This window comes from Stomoxys calcitrans, chromosome 4 (assembly GCF_963082655.1).
Source record: "Stomoxys calcitrans chromosome 4, idStoCalc2.1, whole genome shotgun sequence".
In the NCBI taxonomy this organism is placed as follows: domain Eukaryota; kingdom Metazoa; phylum Arthropoda; class Insecta; order Diptera; family Muscidae; genus Stomoxys; species Stomoxys calcitrans.
In genome coordinates this window covers 34,793,952-34,809,859 of record NC_081555.1, presented here as the reverse complement: position 1 = coordinate 34,809,859, position 15,908 = coordinate 34,793,952, and the positions used below count along the sequence as shown (strand labels likewise).

General features: G+C 40.3%; 1 protein-coding gene across 21 annotated transcripts in view; it reads right to left on the bottom strand.

The window, feature by feature from the left end:
* Nucleotides 1-15,908, bottom strand: part of LOC106089068 (small conductance calcium-activated potassium channel protein) — a 965,076-nt gene that overhangs the window by 429,991 nt on the left and 519,177 nt on the right. The window contains exon 2 of one of the 21 annotated variants that reach the window (XM_059367781.1): nt 13,777-14,436. The exons of the other annotated variants lie outside the window; for them this stretch is intronic. The gene's annotated coding sequence lies outside the window, so the exon portion shown is untranslated. The remainder of the gene's footprint in view (nt 1-13,776; nt 14,437-15,908) is intronic. 21 annotated transcript variants of the gene reach the window in all.

The following is a 15,908-nucleotide window of genomic DNA, read 5'->3' as shown; positions in this document are numbered from 1 at the left end:
AGGTACAAACAATGCGAATATTGCCCGGCTGCCGTCCGTAGCGTTCTCTGTTTCTATTCCTAATAGAAAAGAAAAATCCCCTTTTTTGAGTTAGGCAGGGAATGTGCTTTTGCTTTGCAATATCATTTGACTGGTTTCCTAAATTTCGATTTCGTTTGGTACCACACCAAACTCATCAGTAGGGTCTTTTCAAAAAGATATGTCTTGCAGGCACGAACTATGCTCTTAATTTGCTAGAAATATATGATATGAGGTAATTTTCTTTCTTGCTGCTTTACCAAAGGAAAATACCCTTAAGAGCATAGTTTCAACCTAGAAGACATATTTTTTTGATCAGATCGTACTGATGAGTTTGGTATGGTACCAAACGAAATCGCGATCTAGGAAACCAGTCAAATGATATTAAAAAGCAAAAGCATATTTTTTGCCTAACTTCGACTGGGCCGAATCTTGGGTACCCACCACCATGGATTCCGCTTAAAATGTACCCTTCTTAACTGAGTTTGTATTTGAACTATTTAGATCTCAAGAAGTCGTATCGGGATATTGGAACTTAGGGGGGCCTATATCTCCATACTGACCGATTCTGATAAAATTTGGCAATGATGTTGTAAGTCATAACTCAAGTCTTTTTTGCAAAATTTCAGCCAAATCGGATGAAAATTGTGGTTTGTAAGGGCTGAATAAGTCAAATACGTGGAGCTGTTTATATGGGGGCTATATCTGTTTATGGACCGATTCGGATCATACTTGGCATGTCAAAACTCAAGTTCTTGTTTCAAATTTCAACCAAATCTGATGAAAATGAAGGCTTTTAGGGGCTCAAGAAGTAAAATACGATAATCGGATTATATGGGGGCTATATCTGTTAATAGACCGATACAGATCATATTAGGCATGGATCTTTGAAAACGTAAGTCAAGTCCTTATTTCAAATTTCAGCCAAATCGGATGAAATTTGAAGCTTCTTAGGGCTGAAGAAGTCAAATGCGGGGATCGGTTTATATGGGGGCTATATCTGTTTATAGACCGATTCGTATCATACTTGCCATGTACGTTGGAAGTTATAACTCAAGTCCTTGTTTCAAATTTCAGCCGAATCAAGTGAAAATTTAGGCTTCTAAGGGTTCAAGAAGTCAAATCCGGGGAGCGGTTTATATGGGGGCTATATCTGTTTATAGACCGATTCGTATCATACTTAGCATGTATGTTGGAAGTCATAACACAAGTCTTTGATCCAAATGTCAGCCAAATCGGATGAAAATTAAGGCTTCTAAGGGCTCAGTTTATATGGGAGCTATATTTCTTTATAGACCGATTCGAATCATACTTAGCATGAATGTTGAAAATCATACCACAAATCTTTGATCCGAATTTCAGCCAAATCGGATGAAAAGTTAGCCTTTTAAGGGCTGAAGAAGTCAAATCCAAGGATCGGTTTATATGGGGGCTATACCTGTTTATGGACCGATTCGGATCATACTAGGTTTCAAATTTCAGACAAATCAGATGAAATTTTATGCTTTTAAGGGCTCAAGAAATCAAATATGTCGATCGGTTTATAAGGGTGGCTATATCTGTTTGTACACAGATTCGGATCATAGTTGATATGGATGTTGGATTAAGTGAGGCTTCTTGGGGCTCAAGAAGTCAAAACAGGGAATCGTTTTATATGGGGGCTGTATCCAAATCTGAACCTATATGGCCCATTTGAAATCCACAACTACCTACATCAATAAAAATTGCAAACAAATGCCAAATGAACAAATGAATGAACAAATGAACATTCCACTAAGGAACAGGGGCAAACTGCTCACATATCAATGAGTGCAGTCCGACTCAAGTTTAAGCTCAATGCTAAGGGGCCCCCTTTTTACAGGCGAGTCCGAATGGCGTCCCGCAGTGCGACATCTCTTTGAAGAGAAGTTGTACATGGTATAGTACCTCACAAATGTTGCCAGCATTAGGAGGGGAAAACCACCGCTGAAAGTATTTTTTTCTGATGGTCTCGCCAGGATTCGAACCAGGCGTTCAGGGTCATAGGCTGACATGCAAACCTTTGCGCTACGGTGGTCTCCACATTAATAAAAATTATCTGTGCAAAATTTCAAGCGGCTATCCTTTCCTTACGTGTTCGACCGCTATCCCCCTTACTCCGTTATGGCCCGATGCGGATTATGCCATCCTCAAAGAAGGCGGTAATCTCCTTCTTACACTGCAAAACTGTTCGTGACTTTACCGTTCTGGTTGTTATTGCCCTTATGGTCATTTTACTGTCCGCAAAGATATTCACACTCGACTCGATGTTGCGATGGTCAGAGATAAAGAGTTCCATGGAGACCGCCAATGATGAACTTCATCGATTAGATTTTCCGGACATATCGTCACATCTAATACCTCATTCCTAGTCCTATTAACAAAGGTACCGGTATTACCAATATTAAGAGTTATTAGGTCGTTTGTATTCAAAAACTCTGCCAGGTCTTGGCCCCGCACGAAATGTGGTGAGAACTCGCATCGCACCCTATAAGTACCTCGTTTCCTGTCTGTTTTGCTTGCCTCACCAGCCGTTGCAGCTCCGACGTGGGTGGCGGTGTTGGAGAGTCGAAAGGCAGATAAAATGATGCCATGGATGCTCAACCGTCTCCCTGTCTCACCATTGTTGCATTCGACGTTAACAACTCTGGGGAAAATATATTTTTAAAATTTTTATGGCAAATAACACAGGTCCTCCGCCGAGTACCAGTGGTAGCATAGTACAACTGGTAGTTGATATGGTTCAGTCCAGAAACTTTGTTCCGGTTCGACCATGGCTCCTGAATTAAGGCAATATGAATCTTGCCCTTGCTGATTTTCACCATCAGAGCGTGTGTAGCAGTCTCGCTCCGGTGGAGGTTTATCTGAATTACCGCAATCATTGGTCCTCCAGTAAATGGACTTATTGGGTCTAGGTGAAGATCTCATCGTCTGCTCCCTGTTCTTTAGACTGCATTGAGTTTAATGTCACTGCACTGCCTGATGTCATCGTTTTAGGTTCTTTGCCTAGCCTAGGCTTCCGACTCTTTGTAAAGTCTGTAATGGTTCCTTCGTCGGATCCCTGTTCGTTAAGCTGCATTGGATTTACATTGCCCGTACTGCCTGATGTTTCAATACTTGGATCTTTGCCTATATTAGCCTTCCAAATCTTAAGTAAATGGGCTTCTTGGGAGTAAGTGATGGTACCATCATCGGCTCCCTGTTCGTTGGGTTGCATTGAAACACCTGTCGCTGCGCTGCCTAATGTTTTAATATTAGGATCTTTACCTATCCCAGTATTCCGAATCTTGAAGTCGGGTCCCAAACCAACAGGGACCCGAGGAAGGACCCCTGTTGGTTAGGCTGTGTTGGGTCTCTCGCCACTGCACCGCCTGATATTTTATTATTAGGATCATTGCTTCTCCCAGTCTTTCCTACATTGAGAGATGCCGTGATTGTCTCGTTGTCGGCCCCCTGTTTGTTGGGCGGTGTCTTAGCCAAGCTTGTCACAGAGACTTGATCAATGTTTCAGTCACGAGCATATTTTAAGCACCTTTTTTTGTTTAAGCAGTTCATACTTTAGAAGTTAGTGAACTATTGTTCTTCCCTTCCGACCTAAGAACATAATCCCAAGGATATATGTTAACTTGATTTTATTCACAAGTTGTCCGTATGTAAAAAATTGTTTTTCAAATGGTTAACCTTTCTGGTAACCGCAAAAGGGGAGGCAACCAACCAAAAGGAAGAATACCCACTTTAAATTAGTTACCATCAGTTGGTTGAAGAGCATAAATTCACCAATCCATTGTCTTACACTTTGTAGAACATTTCTATGTTAAATCCCATAAAATGTCTTGGCATGCATTCTATTCTCACTTTATCGCTCAATATTTTACAAAATACCACCATTCATTTGGGGAGGTTGAAAGCCAAACAAGTAAAAGCGTGCTAAGTTCGGCCGGGCCGAATCTTATATACCCTCCACCATGGATCGCATTTGTCGAGTTCTTTTCTCCGCATCTCTTCTTAGGCAAAAAAGGATATAAGAAAAGAGTTGCTCTGCTATTAAAACGATATCAAGATATGGTCCGGTTCGGACCACAATTAAATTATATGTTGGAGACCTGTGTAAAATTTCAGCCAATTCGTATAAGAATTGCGCCCATTGGGGCTCACGAAGTAAAATAGAGAGAACGATTTATATGGGATCTGTATCGGGCTATAGACCGATTCAGACCATAATAAACACGTTTGTTGATGGTCATGAGAGGATCCGTCGTACAAAATTTCAGGCATATCGGATAATAATTGCGACCTCTAGGGGTCAAGAAGTCAAGATCCCAGATCGGTTTATATAACAGCTATATCAGGTTATGAACCGATTTGCACCTTATTTGACACAGTTGTTGAAAGTAAAAATAAAATACGTCATGCAAAATTTCAGCCAAATCGGATAGGAATTGCGCCCTCTAAAAGCTCAAGAAGTCAAATCCCCAGATCTGTTTATATGACAGCCATATCAGGTTATGGACCGATTTCAACCATACTTGGCACAGTTGTTGAATATCATAACGAAATACTTCGTGCAAAAATTCATTCAAATCGGATAAGAATTGCGCCCTCTAGAGGCTCAAGAAGTCAAGACCCAAGATCGGTTTATATGGCAGCTATATCAGGTTATAGACCGATTTCAACCATACTTAGCACAATTGTTGGATACCATTACGAAATACTTCGTGCAAAAATTCATTCAAATCGGATAAGAATTGTGCCCTCTAGAGGCTCAAGAAGTCAAGACCCAAGATCGGTTTATATGGCAGCTATATCAGGTTATGTACCGATTTGAACCATACTTGGCACAGTTGTTGGATATCATAACAAAACACGTCGTGCGCGAAATTCCATTCCATTCGGATAAGAATTGCGCCCTCTAGAGGCTCAAGAAGTCAAGACCCAAGATCGGTTTATATGACAGCTATATCAGGTTATGGGCCGATTTGAACCATACTTGGCACAGTTGTTGGATATAATAACAAAACACGTCGTGCAAAATTTCATTTCAATCGGATAAGAATTGCGCACTCTAGAGGCTCAAGAAGTCAAGACCCAAGATCGGTTTATATGGCAGCTATATCAAAACATGGACCGATATGGCCCATTTACAATACCAACCGACCTACACTAATAAAAAGTATTTGTGCAAAATTTCAAGCGGCTAGCTTTACTCCATCGGAAGTTCGCGTGCTTTCGACAGACAGACGGACGGACGGACGGACGGACGGACAGACGGACGGACATGGCTAGATCGACATAAAATGTCACGACGATTAAGAATATATATACTTTATGGGGTCTCAGACGAATATTTCGAGTAGTTACAAACAGAATGACGAAATTAGTATACCCCCCATCTTATGGTGGAGGGTATAAAAATAAAAAGAGTTTCAATTTTTGGGAACTTTTGGACGAAAAACTTTTCAAGTTCCACTCATATGTGTGTGTGTGTCGCTCTCTCTCCCTCTCCCTCTCTTTTTGGTCTCTGGCTTTCTCGTTGTTTTGCCATATATAAAGGCAAACAAAATAACTCTCAAGTATGGCAGCCATAAGCTCATACATACATAGATGCAGGGACAAATAACACACACATACTCGCACATTTGTGATGCACACTCCAACATCGATTCATTCACTCACTCGCTTCTTTGCAAATCAATTCAATATTTTATGTTATAATTAAAAAAGTTTAGAATACCCTAAAGTTGTTGTAAAAACCAAACAAATAAACACAAATACACACACACACATACATCTAAGGAAAAGAGGCAGACATCTGTTCATGTGTTTAGTTTTATGTTAAATGGATGGATGTTAAAAATGCTTTGGCTTTAACTTACACAAAATGGGGGATAACGACAAAGATAAAGTGCCAAATAATACTCTTCTTCTTGCTTACAAGTTTTTGTGGGCTTTTCTTTGAATGTTAGTTTGATTCAAAAGATTTCATGATTTTGGTTTATAATCATGAGAGCTGTTAGGAGTATATGGACTTATGTGTGTGTGTGTGTGTGAGCTAGTGTTAATGTCGTCTAAGGAAAAGTTTTGTTTTTGGTTTTATTTGAGGGTATGTTTGAAATTTAATTAATTTATAGAATTTTGTTTGATGACACATAGATTTATTGTGTAATCTCTTGTCGACTGGCCACACAATGGTGAGGGAAATACCATGGTTTGGCTATTAGGTTGGCAGCATACAGGGATAGGATTTGTCTTTTAGACAACATAAACAAGTTATATGTATATCATTATTCTATATAGAAAATGGTTTTTATATTATCCCAATGCCCCCTGCCCCCCAAGCCACTTAAAAATTAAATTTTGCTCGAAAAATTTTATTCTACAGTTTTATACATTAACTACTAAAGCACCATATTGAACTCTTAAACTACAAGTTGCTTTAAATTCCTAGAAATTCTTGCCAATATTCTCATTATCATGCCAAGCAAATCAATTATGCAGCTCTTCTTTTAATATTTTTAATGATTATTGGTTCATATATTCCAAAGATTTTAGTTTCTTATGTATTTGCGCTGGCATATAATAAAGTTTAGATAAACATTAATTATGGCCAAGATGAAAATTTATATCTGTTTTTAATTATAATTTGCCACATAAAAGCTCTTTATGGTCATAAAATATGCATACAATCATTGAGGAAATGCATATGAAGATAATTGGCTAGAAATTGTAGACAAATTCTTTAAAAATGTTTATTTATTTATTTGGCATTTATGAAGTCATAAATTAAAAGCATGGCTAGTATGTTATGATTAAAGCCATATATGAACAAACAAGAAAATACTAACAAAAAACATAGAGGCAAACACACATACCCTTTAGCCATAAACTTTGTTTTAAGGCTATAGTATAAATAGGAGTATTTAACACTCATACCTACAGTTGTTTGCGGTTTCAATTTGTTACGGTCCAGTTAAAAAGTTACATGTGCAATATATTTAGCCACGTGCATATGGGATTTTTTTTTTTGGATGAAAGTTTTTACGAGTATTCTAATTTGATAGCTTTTTGTTGGTATTTTTTTCATCGCCCAAATGACATGCATTTTACCATCATAGGATAGGGGTATACTGCCCTATATTGTAGAGATGTGGATTTTACTGTCTTAAAAGGCCAAATCGGATGAAAGATATATATTGGAGCTATATCTAAATCTGAACCGATTTTTATTGAATTGTATGCACATACACTCGGACTTCACAAAAACGACTCCACGCCAAATTTGGTGAAGATCGGACCAAAATTGTGGCTTCTACAGCCTTAATAGTTCAAATCGGATGAAAGATATATATGGGAGCTATATCAAAATCTCAACCGATTTTGATAAAATTTTCCAGATATGTTAAGATCAGTAACAAAACAGTCTGTGCCAAATTTTGTGCAGATCGGTTGAAAATTGTAGCTACTACGGCCATTTAAGGGCAAATCGGGCGATACATATATATGGGAGCTATATCTAAATCTGGACCGATTTTTATGAAATTTTGCACACATATGGAGATATCAAATAAAACACCTCATGCCGAATTTTGTAAAGATCTGTAAAAAATTGTGGCTTCTACAGCATTAAATGGCCATATCGGATGAAAGATATATATGGGAGCTATATCTAAGTCTGGACCGATTTTCATGAAATTTTCCACACATATTACAACGTTAAATAAAACACCTCCCGCAAAATATTTTAAAGATCTGACTAAAACTGTGGCTTTTACAGCCTTAAAAGTCCATATCGGATGAAAGATATATATGGGAGCTATATCTACATTTGAACCGATTTTTATTGAATTGTATGCACATACACTCGGACTTCACAAAAACGACTCCACGCCAAATTTGGTGAAGATCGGACCAAAATTGTGGCTTCTACAGCCTTAGTAGTTCAAATCGGATGAAAGATATATATGGGAGCTATATCTAAATCTCAACCGATTTTGATAAAATTTTCCAGATATGTTAAGATCAGTAACAAAACAGTCTGTGCCAAATTTTGTGCAGATCGGTTGAAAATTGTAGCTACTACGGCCATTTAAGGGCAAATCGGGTGATACATATATATGGGAGCTATATCTAAATCTGGACAGATTTTTATGAAATTTTGCACACATATGGAGAAGTCAAATAAAACACCCCTTGCCAAATTTTGTAAAGATCGGTTAAAAATTGGGCTTCTTCAGCATTAAATGGCCATATCGGATGAAAAATATATATGGGAGCTATATCTAAATCTGAACCGATTTTCATGAAATTTTCCTTACATATTACAACGTCAAATAAAACATCTCAGGCAAAATATTTTAAAGATCGGACTAAAACTGTGGCTTGTACAGCCTTAAAAGTCCACATCGGATGAAAAATATATATGGAAGCTATATCTAAATCTGGACCGATTTTTATGAAATTTCGCACACATATGTAGATCTCAAATAAACTTCCCAATGCCAAATGTTGTAAAGATCGGACGAAAATTGTGGCTTCTACAGCCTTAAAAAGCCAAATCGGATGAAGGGTATATATGGGAGCTATATCCAAATCTGACCGATTTTTTTTCAAAATCAATAGCGTTTGTCCTTGGGCCAAAAAAGTGACATGTGCACAACTTTTTTAAAAATTATACAACATATATGACCTGCACTTTAATTACAAGAATACATGGACTCCCAGACGGACATGGCTAAATCGAATCAGAAAGTGATTCTGAGTCGAACGGTATACTTATCAATGGGTCTTGTTCTTCTCCTTCTTAGCGTTGCAAACAAATGCACAAATCGAGGTGACGATAGGAAATCTGGAAGGAAGGGAAGAGGTTTCCGATCGGATACCTGACATGAACCTTGAGGTCGAGTGCGAGGCTGCCATCGGCACTGTTTTGGATTGAGAACCCAGGGACTGAGATCTGTTTTAGACTGCCTGACCTTAATACGGTCCTGTAGGCGGAGATCGGGGTGATCATGGAATGCGTGTGGTGGTGTGGTGCTAACGCGAGGACGTCGAGTGTGAACATATTTATCGACAGTAAAATTGCCTTAAGGGCAATAACAAATCGGACGGTTAGGTCACGAACAGTCTTGCAGTGTAAGAAGAAGACTAACGCCTTCTCTGAGGGTGGCAAAATCCTCATCGTTTGGATGCCGGGCCATATCGGAGTAAGGGGAAATGAAAGGGCAGACGATTTGGCGGTGAAGGCCAGACGAATTCCCTCAATAAACTTGGTTAACCCGAAGCCTTTCGGGTCGACGCAGTCCGAGTTAAGGGAGTGGGCCACAAATGCGCATGAAACATTGTGGAACAGCGAAACGGTCGGTAGGACGGCGAAAATCCTATGGGGGGAAACAAGAAGGGAAATGAAACAAGAAGGAGGTCCTGCATCCTCTTTTCAACCCAACCTAACCTACTGTTTTGCTTCTGGTTAGCTCAGGTTAGGTTTATGCCAAGCTCGTTGGCCTTCACCCAATCAAATAGCTTCCTCAACGCGTCCTAAACGAGGTCCCTAATAGTGGAGAGAAAATGGCATCCACATAGGTAACAATTTTTACTCTCACCTTCTCGAAAAACCTCAGAATCAAAGAAGCCACAAAACCCCTCCTCGTAGAGTTCCTTTGGTCGAATTCATTCCGATCGAGTCCAACCCTAACATTGCGTTGATAATTCGGCCTTTCAGCATGATATCAACCCAACTGACCAAAAGGAGGGGACCTTTTTCCAACAGCGTGTCATGTATGGTCTCGAACATAAAACCGGCATCATAACCTCTGAGCGCCGGCGGTTTATCAATTAGAAGAAGGCCGATTGAATCGGCTTCAAAGAGTACACCAGTGAACTGACAGCCCCCTCAAAAGTGTTGGTTGGCGAGAGGAAACTCCTAGACGCCATAAACGCAGCAGCCGCTCGCTTAATACCAGGCAGTCGAATACCCCAAGTAAGGCCCGATTTCCCGGCAGTGGTATTTGCAGACAAGTGTAATGGGATTCATTGCACGGACCCCACTAACCCCATAATCAGAGAGCTGATTCTGGAAATTAATAGGGTAGTCAATGAATTTAAGCGTAATCAGTGGCTTGACCACTTGGTTACCAGTTTAGGCAAGCTGTGGTCTACTGTTAAGTCACTCTCGAACCTTGGAAGAGGGGTTGACAGAACCTCAGTCCCTGGGCGCCCCGATAGCCGATTTGGTAGCGTGCTTAGATTACCAGTGCAGGGGTCGTGGGTTCGATTCCCGCCAGGAGCCTTGCTTTGTCGCTACTGTGGTATCACAATGGACTTAATAATGTCTAAGTGAGTCTGTAAAGGACTGCCACTCTTACCTAACCTAACCTTACCTTAGTCCCTTTTGGCGACGTAATTTTGAATGACCCGAAGAAAAGCAACAGGATGTTTGACCGTCAATGTATTGAGCATCCTGAGGTGACAAGGCAAGGAGGTGAGTGATTCATCGCATCCGTGGTCTCCCAGCCGATGGTCAGCCATCACAATTTACCGTGGATGGAGTTACAAGTGTCATACGTGGTGCCAAGTCATCCAAGGCGTTGGGCCTCGACGGATTTTCTACACTGATGATGAAGAACTCGGGATCTAGCTAGTGTAAAATTGCAATTTGCCCATGAACATTCCAGTAAGGAACAGGGGCAACCTTCTCATATATCAATGAGTGCCGCCCGATTCAAGTTTAAGCTCAATGATAAGGGACCTCCTTTTTATAACCGCTTCCGAAAGGCGTGCCATAGTGCGACACCTCCTTTGGGGAGAAGTTTTACATGGCATAGTACCTACCAAATGTCGCCAACATTGGTAAGGGCATAACCAACGCTGAAAATTTTATGATGGTCTCGCCAGGATTTGAACCCAGGCATTCAGCGTCATAGGCGGCCTCCAAGCTAGGGTGGAGTATCATGTAACTATCCTCAACTTGTCTTTGAATACCTCTATAGTACCCGATGTCCTGAAGATGGGCAGAGTGATCCTTCTACTGAAGCCTGGAATGGACGCAAGCAAGGGACAGTTGTACAGACCAATCTCTCTTCTCTCACCTGTAGCCAAGGCGAGCCTCATTGGAGAATTTCCATTCGCCGAGTATTAGCATGGATTTTGAAGACTGCACAGCACAACTACAGCTTTGCATGCCAAACTATCGCGAAAAGTTAACCCAGGCGAATTATAAACCAATCTTCTGGACGAGTATAACGAAATGGGTTGCGTAATATTCGTCGTAAAGAGTTGCTAAAACTTCCGCACACGTAATGGATTGTCCAATGGTATCCTAGAAGAGTGTTTCGCGACTAATACTGAAGAACAATTGCGTAAAAATCTTTCAGAAAATTGTTTTTTTTTTTACATCGCGGTGCCGAATGCTCTTGAAAAATGTTTGTAGGGTAATAAGGCTTCTACTATAAATTGAATGGGATTTAGGTTGCCCCGGTAGGTGAGTTGGTACCGTGCTCAGATGTCCAGTGCGTCAATAGTGGGATCAATGTCTATCAGAGGAATGGTCTGTCACTGCTGCACTATTGCAATGGGCTTTGAAATGTCTAAGTCTAATTCTATAAAGGACTGCCACTCTTACCTTAAATAACCTAACCATGCTCTATATTCTTCTTCTTATATATAAAAATCAATTTGTGTTTGTGTGTAGGTGTATGTTTGTATGTTTGTGTGTTCCTTATAGACTCCGAAAAGGCTGAACCGATTTTCTTGAAATTTTCACAGATGGTGCATAATGACCCCGTGGTGAAAATAGAGTACTAAATTTGTTGATATCTGAAGGGGGCGGACCCTCCCCCTTACCCTAATTTTCAGAAACGCCAGATCTCGGAGATGAGTGATGCAAGCGAAATTTTGTGTGCTCTCATGTAGTACCCTTAAAATAAGAATTTGGTATTCAAATTTCGGATGGGGTACCTAGGGGGGCTGCCCCACCCTAAAACCCACCAAACATATATTTAGAACAATCACGACAATATGGGACTCAAATGAAAGGTATTTGCGAGTAAAATACGAATCTGATATCCAAATGTGGGACCAAGTTTCTGGGGGTCCACCCCTTCCCCAAAACACCTCCCAAACTGGACTTATTTACTGGCCATGGGAATATGGGGCTTAAATAAAAGGTGTTTGGGTGTAGAATACGAATCTGATATCCAAATATGAGACCAAGTGTTTGGAGGGCCGCCTCTCACCAAAAACACCCCCCAAAAAGGGAAAAATTTACGACCATAGCAATATGGGGCTCAAATTAAAGGTCCTTGGGAGTAAAGCACAAATCTGATATCAATATTCGGGAAAAGTGTTTATGGGGCCACCCCACCCCCACAACACCATCCAACCCCCAAAACACCCCTAAATCGGACATATTTACCGACCATGGCAATATGGGACTCAAATGAAAGGTATTTGCGAGTAGAGTACGAATCTGATATCCAAATGTGGGACCACGTTTATGGGGGGTGGACCCCTTCCCCAAAACACCCCCCAAACAGGACTTTTTTACTGACCATGGGAATATGGGGCTTAAATAAAAGGTATGTGAATGTAGAAAACGAGTCTCGTATCAAAATATGGGACCAAGTGTTTGGGGGGCCGCCTTTCACCAAAGACAAATTTACAACCATAGCAATATATGGCTAAAATGATAGGTCTTTGGGAGTAAAGCCCAAATTTGATATAAATATTCGGGAAAAGTGTCTATTAGGGCCACCCAACCCCCACAACACCACCCAGATAGTAAGTATTTTCTGACTATTGCAATATGAGGCTCAAATAAGTGGAACACGTAGCCGATATATATTTTCAAGGCCAACTCACTGAGTGGCCGCCCATCCCCAAAACACCCCCCCAAGCAGGTCATGTTTGGGGGGTATGGAAATATGGGGCTCAAATTAAAGGTATTTGGGAGTAGACCACGTATCTGATATCAACATTGGGGGCCAACTGTCTAGGGAACATTCCACCACCATAATAACCCCCAAATAGGACGTATTTGCTCACCAAGAGCAATGGAACTAAACATTTATAGTTTTTAGGGCCAACACCCCAAACTGGAAATATTTGCTGACTTTTGCAATAAGGAGTTTAAATGAGATTAGAAAACGAATTTGATATCCAATTTTGAGGGCAATGGCCTAATGGGGTTCAAATAAATCATATATAGATATATGTGAATAGAGCACGTTGCTGATATATTTTCTGGGCTTAGTGTTTGGGAGACCACTCCAAACCCCAATCCCCAAAACACCCCTAAATCGGGCATATTTACCATCGACCATGTCAATGTGGAGCTTAAATGAAAGGAATTGGGGGGTAGAGCAAGAATTGATACCCATTTTCGGGACCAATTTTCTGGGGGTCTACCCCTTTCCCAAAATACCCCTTAAAGAGCAATTTTTTACTGACTATCGCAATATGGGGCTCAAATAAAGTTATTTGGGAGTAGAATACGAATTGGATATCCTAATGTAGGACCATGTATTTAGGGCATCACCTCTTTCCCCAAACACCCCCCAAAGGGATAACATTTTTCGACCATGCCAATAAGTGACTCAAATGAAAGGTATTTGGGATTAGGGCTCGGGTTAGCTGGTGTGGTATATAGGTCAACAGTTTTCGTTTAATTTCATAGGAAGTAAATTTAATGTCACCTGTTTTCTTGTTTCAATACGTTCACTAATCATTTCAATTCAAATTGTCATTTACCTGAAAACATGGACTTTGGTGGAATCCTATTTTGTAGATTTGCTTTAGTTGGTGGTTAAAATTGTGGCATGTCGTCTTTAATTTAATTTTGTTGCCGTTGTTCTTAACTTGAAATGTAAGAAAATTTGTTTGTGGTACAGTGCTGCAGTTAAGACTGCCGCTGCTGTTGTTGCTGTATGAGTGGTCCTGTTAGGGTATTGGTTGCCGCTTAGGATGATCTTCTCTAGGTCAAATAACGTTTATACTTTGATTTTCTATTTCTCTAAGTGTACTACTGGTAATACGTGGTGGCTGCTATGGATTGAATTGGTACAAGCATTTAGAATGCTATGCTGAAGCTCGAATGTTTGCCAAATGCCAAGTTGAAAGTTCCTTGCACGTTGTTATCCTTGCTTTGCTGGTTGCTGTTGTTTTAATCCTTGGCTGTTGTAGTTGTATTGGCTGTTGGTCTAATGACTTATGGTAGTTGCATGTTTCACATTCAATTACAATGTGTTTATACGATTAGCGTTTTATATTCTGCTACTGCAAGATTCTTTTTTGTTTTGTTTTGCTTTATATTTTTATGTTCTTTTTCCATAAATTTTATATATTTTTTGCTTTTTTATTGCTAGTTTTTGGCCTTTGTTGTACATTGGTTGTAATACTGATTGATTGTGACTATGGGTAAGAGATATGGGGGAGCTTTTGTTTAGTTACACTCATACATACATACATATACTATAGAAACATATAAATGTGTATATCACAGTAACTGACATGAAAATTGCTTTTCAAAAAGCCAAATTTCATTTGGAGCTTGGTAAAAAGTTGAAGCAAATACACACACACATATACACACAGGTAAACTAACAAATCCCAAGAACTAAACAACTTCTGTTTTCGTTGCCTGCATGTTGGCATTGCCATTTTGTTGTAATATTTTAATAGGATTTTTCTTTATTGGATTTTTATTTTGATTTGCCAAATGAGTTTCATATGAGGTTGCCATAACGAATAAATCCGTTTTGGGATATCGTATTTTTAGCAATATTCAATAAATATATTTAGGAAAGCTAAGTAATATGTTATGCCTTTTTATACTCCTAGCATAGGATAGGGTATTATAGTAATTTCCTTACCCCTTTTGAAACTTGATTTAAGACCCTGCGAAGAATGTACATAGTCTTGACATTCAAAGTGGACTTAGTCATGTCTGTCCATCTGACCATCCCCTCTGTCTGTTTATCTGTCTGTCCGTCCGTCTGTCTGGCTATTCATATGTATCCGTCTGTCTGTCCATCCTTCCGTCCGTCTGTCTGACCATCTGTTTGTTTGTCCTTCTACCTGCCTGTCTGTCTGTCTGTCAAATGCAGCCAACCCTTCGAAGGACTAAACACTTCAAATTCTAGGCCAGAAACAAAATTTGAAAATTTTGCAAATGTTGCCAAGGAACATTCCACTAAGTAACAGGGGCAAACTTCTCACATATCAATGAGTGCAGTCCGATTCAAGTCTAAGCTCAATGATGAGGGGCCTCCCTTTTATAGCCGAGTCCGAACGGCGTGCCGCAGCGCGACACCTCTTTTGGAGAGAAATTTTGCATGGCATAGTACCTCACCAATGTTGCAAGCATTGGTAAGAGGAAAACCACCACTGACAATTTTTTTTGTTTGTCTCGCCAGGATTCGAACCCAGGCGTTCAGCGTCATGGGCGGACATGCTAACCTCTGCGTTACGGTGGCCTCCCTAGGCCAGAAACATGCAAATGTAAATTTTGCCCATGAACATTCCACTAAGGCACAGGGGCCAAACTTCTCACATATCAATGAGTGCAGTCCGATTAAAATTTAAGCTCAATGATAAGGGGCCTCCTTTTTATAGCCGTGTCCGAAGGGCGTGCCGCAGTACGACACCTCTTTGGAGAGAAATTTTACATGGCATAGTACCTCACAAATCTTACCAGCATTAGGAGGGGAAAACCACCACTGAAAATTTTTTCTGTTTGTCTCGCCAGGATTCGAACCCAGGCGATCAGCGTCATAGGCGGACATGCTAACCTCTGCGCTACGATGGCCTCCCTAGGCCAAAAACATGGAAATGCAAATTTTGCCCATGAAGATTCCAATAAGGAACAGGGGCCAAACTTCTCA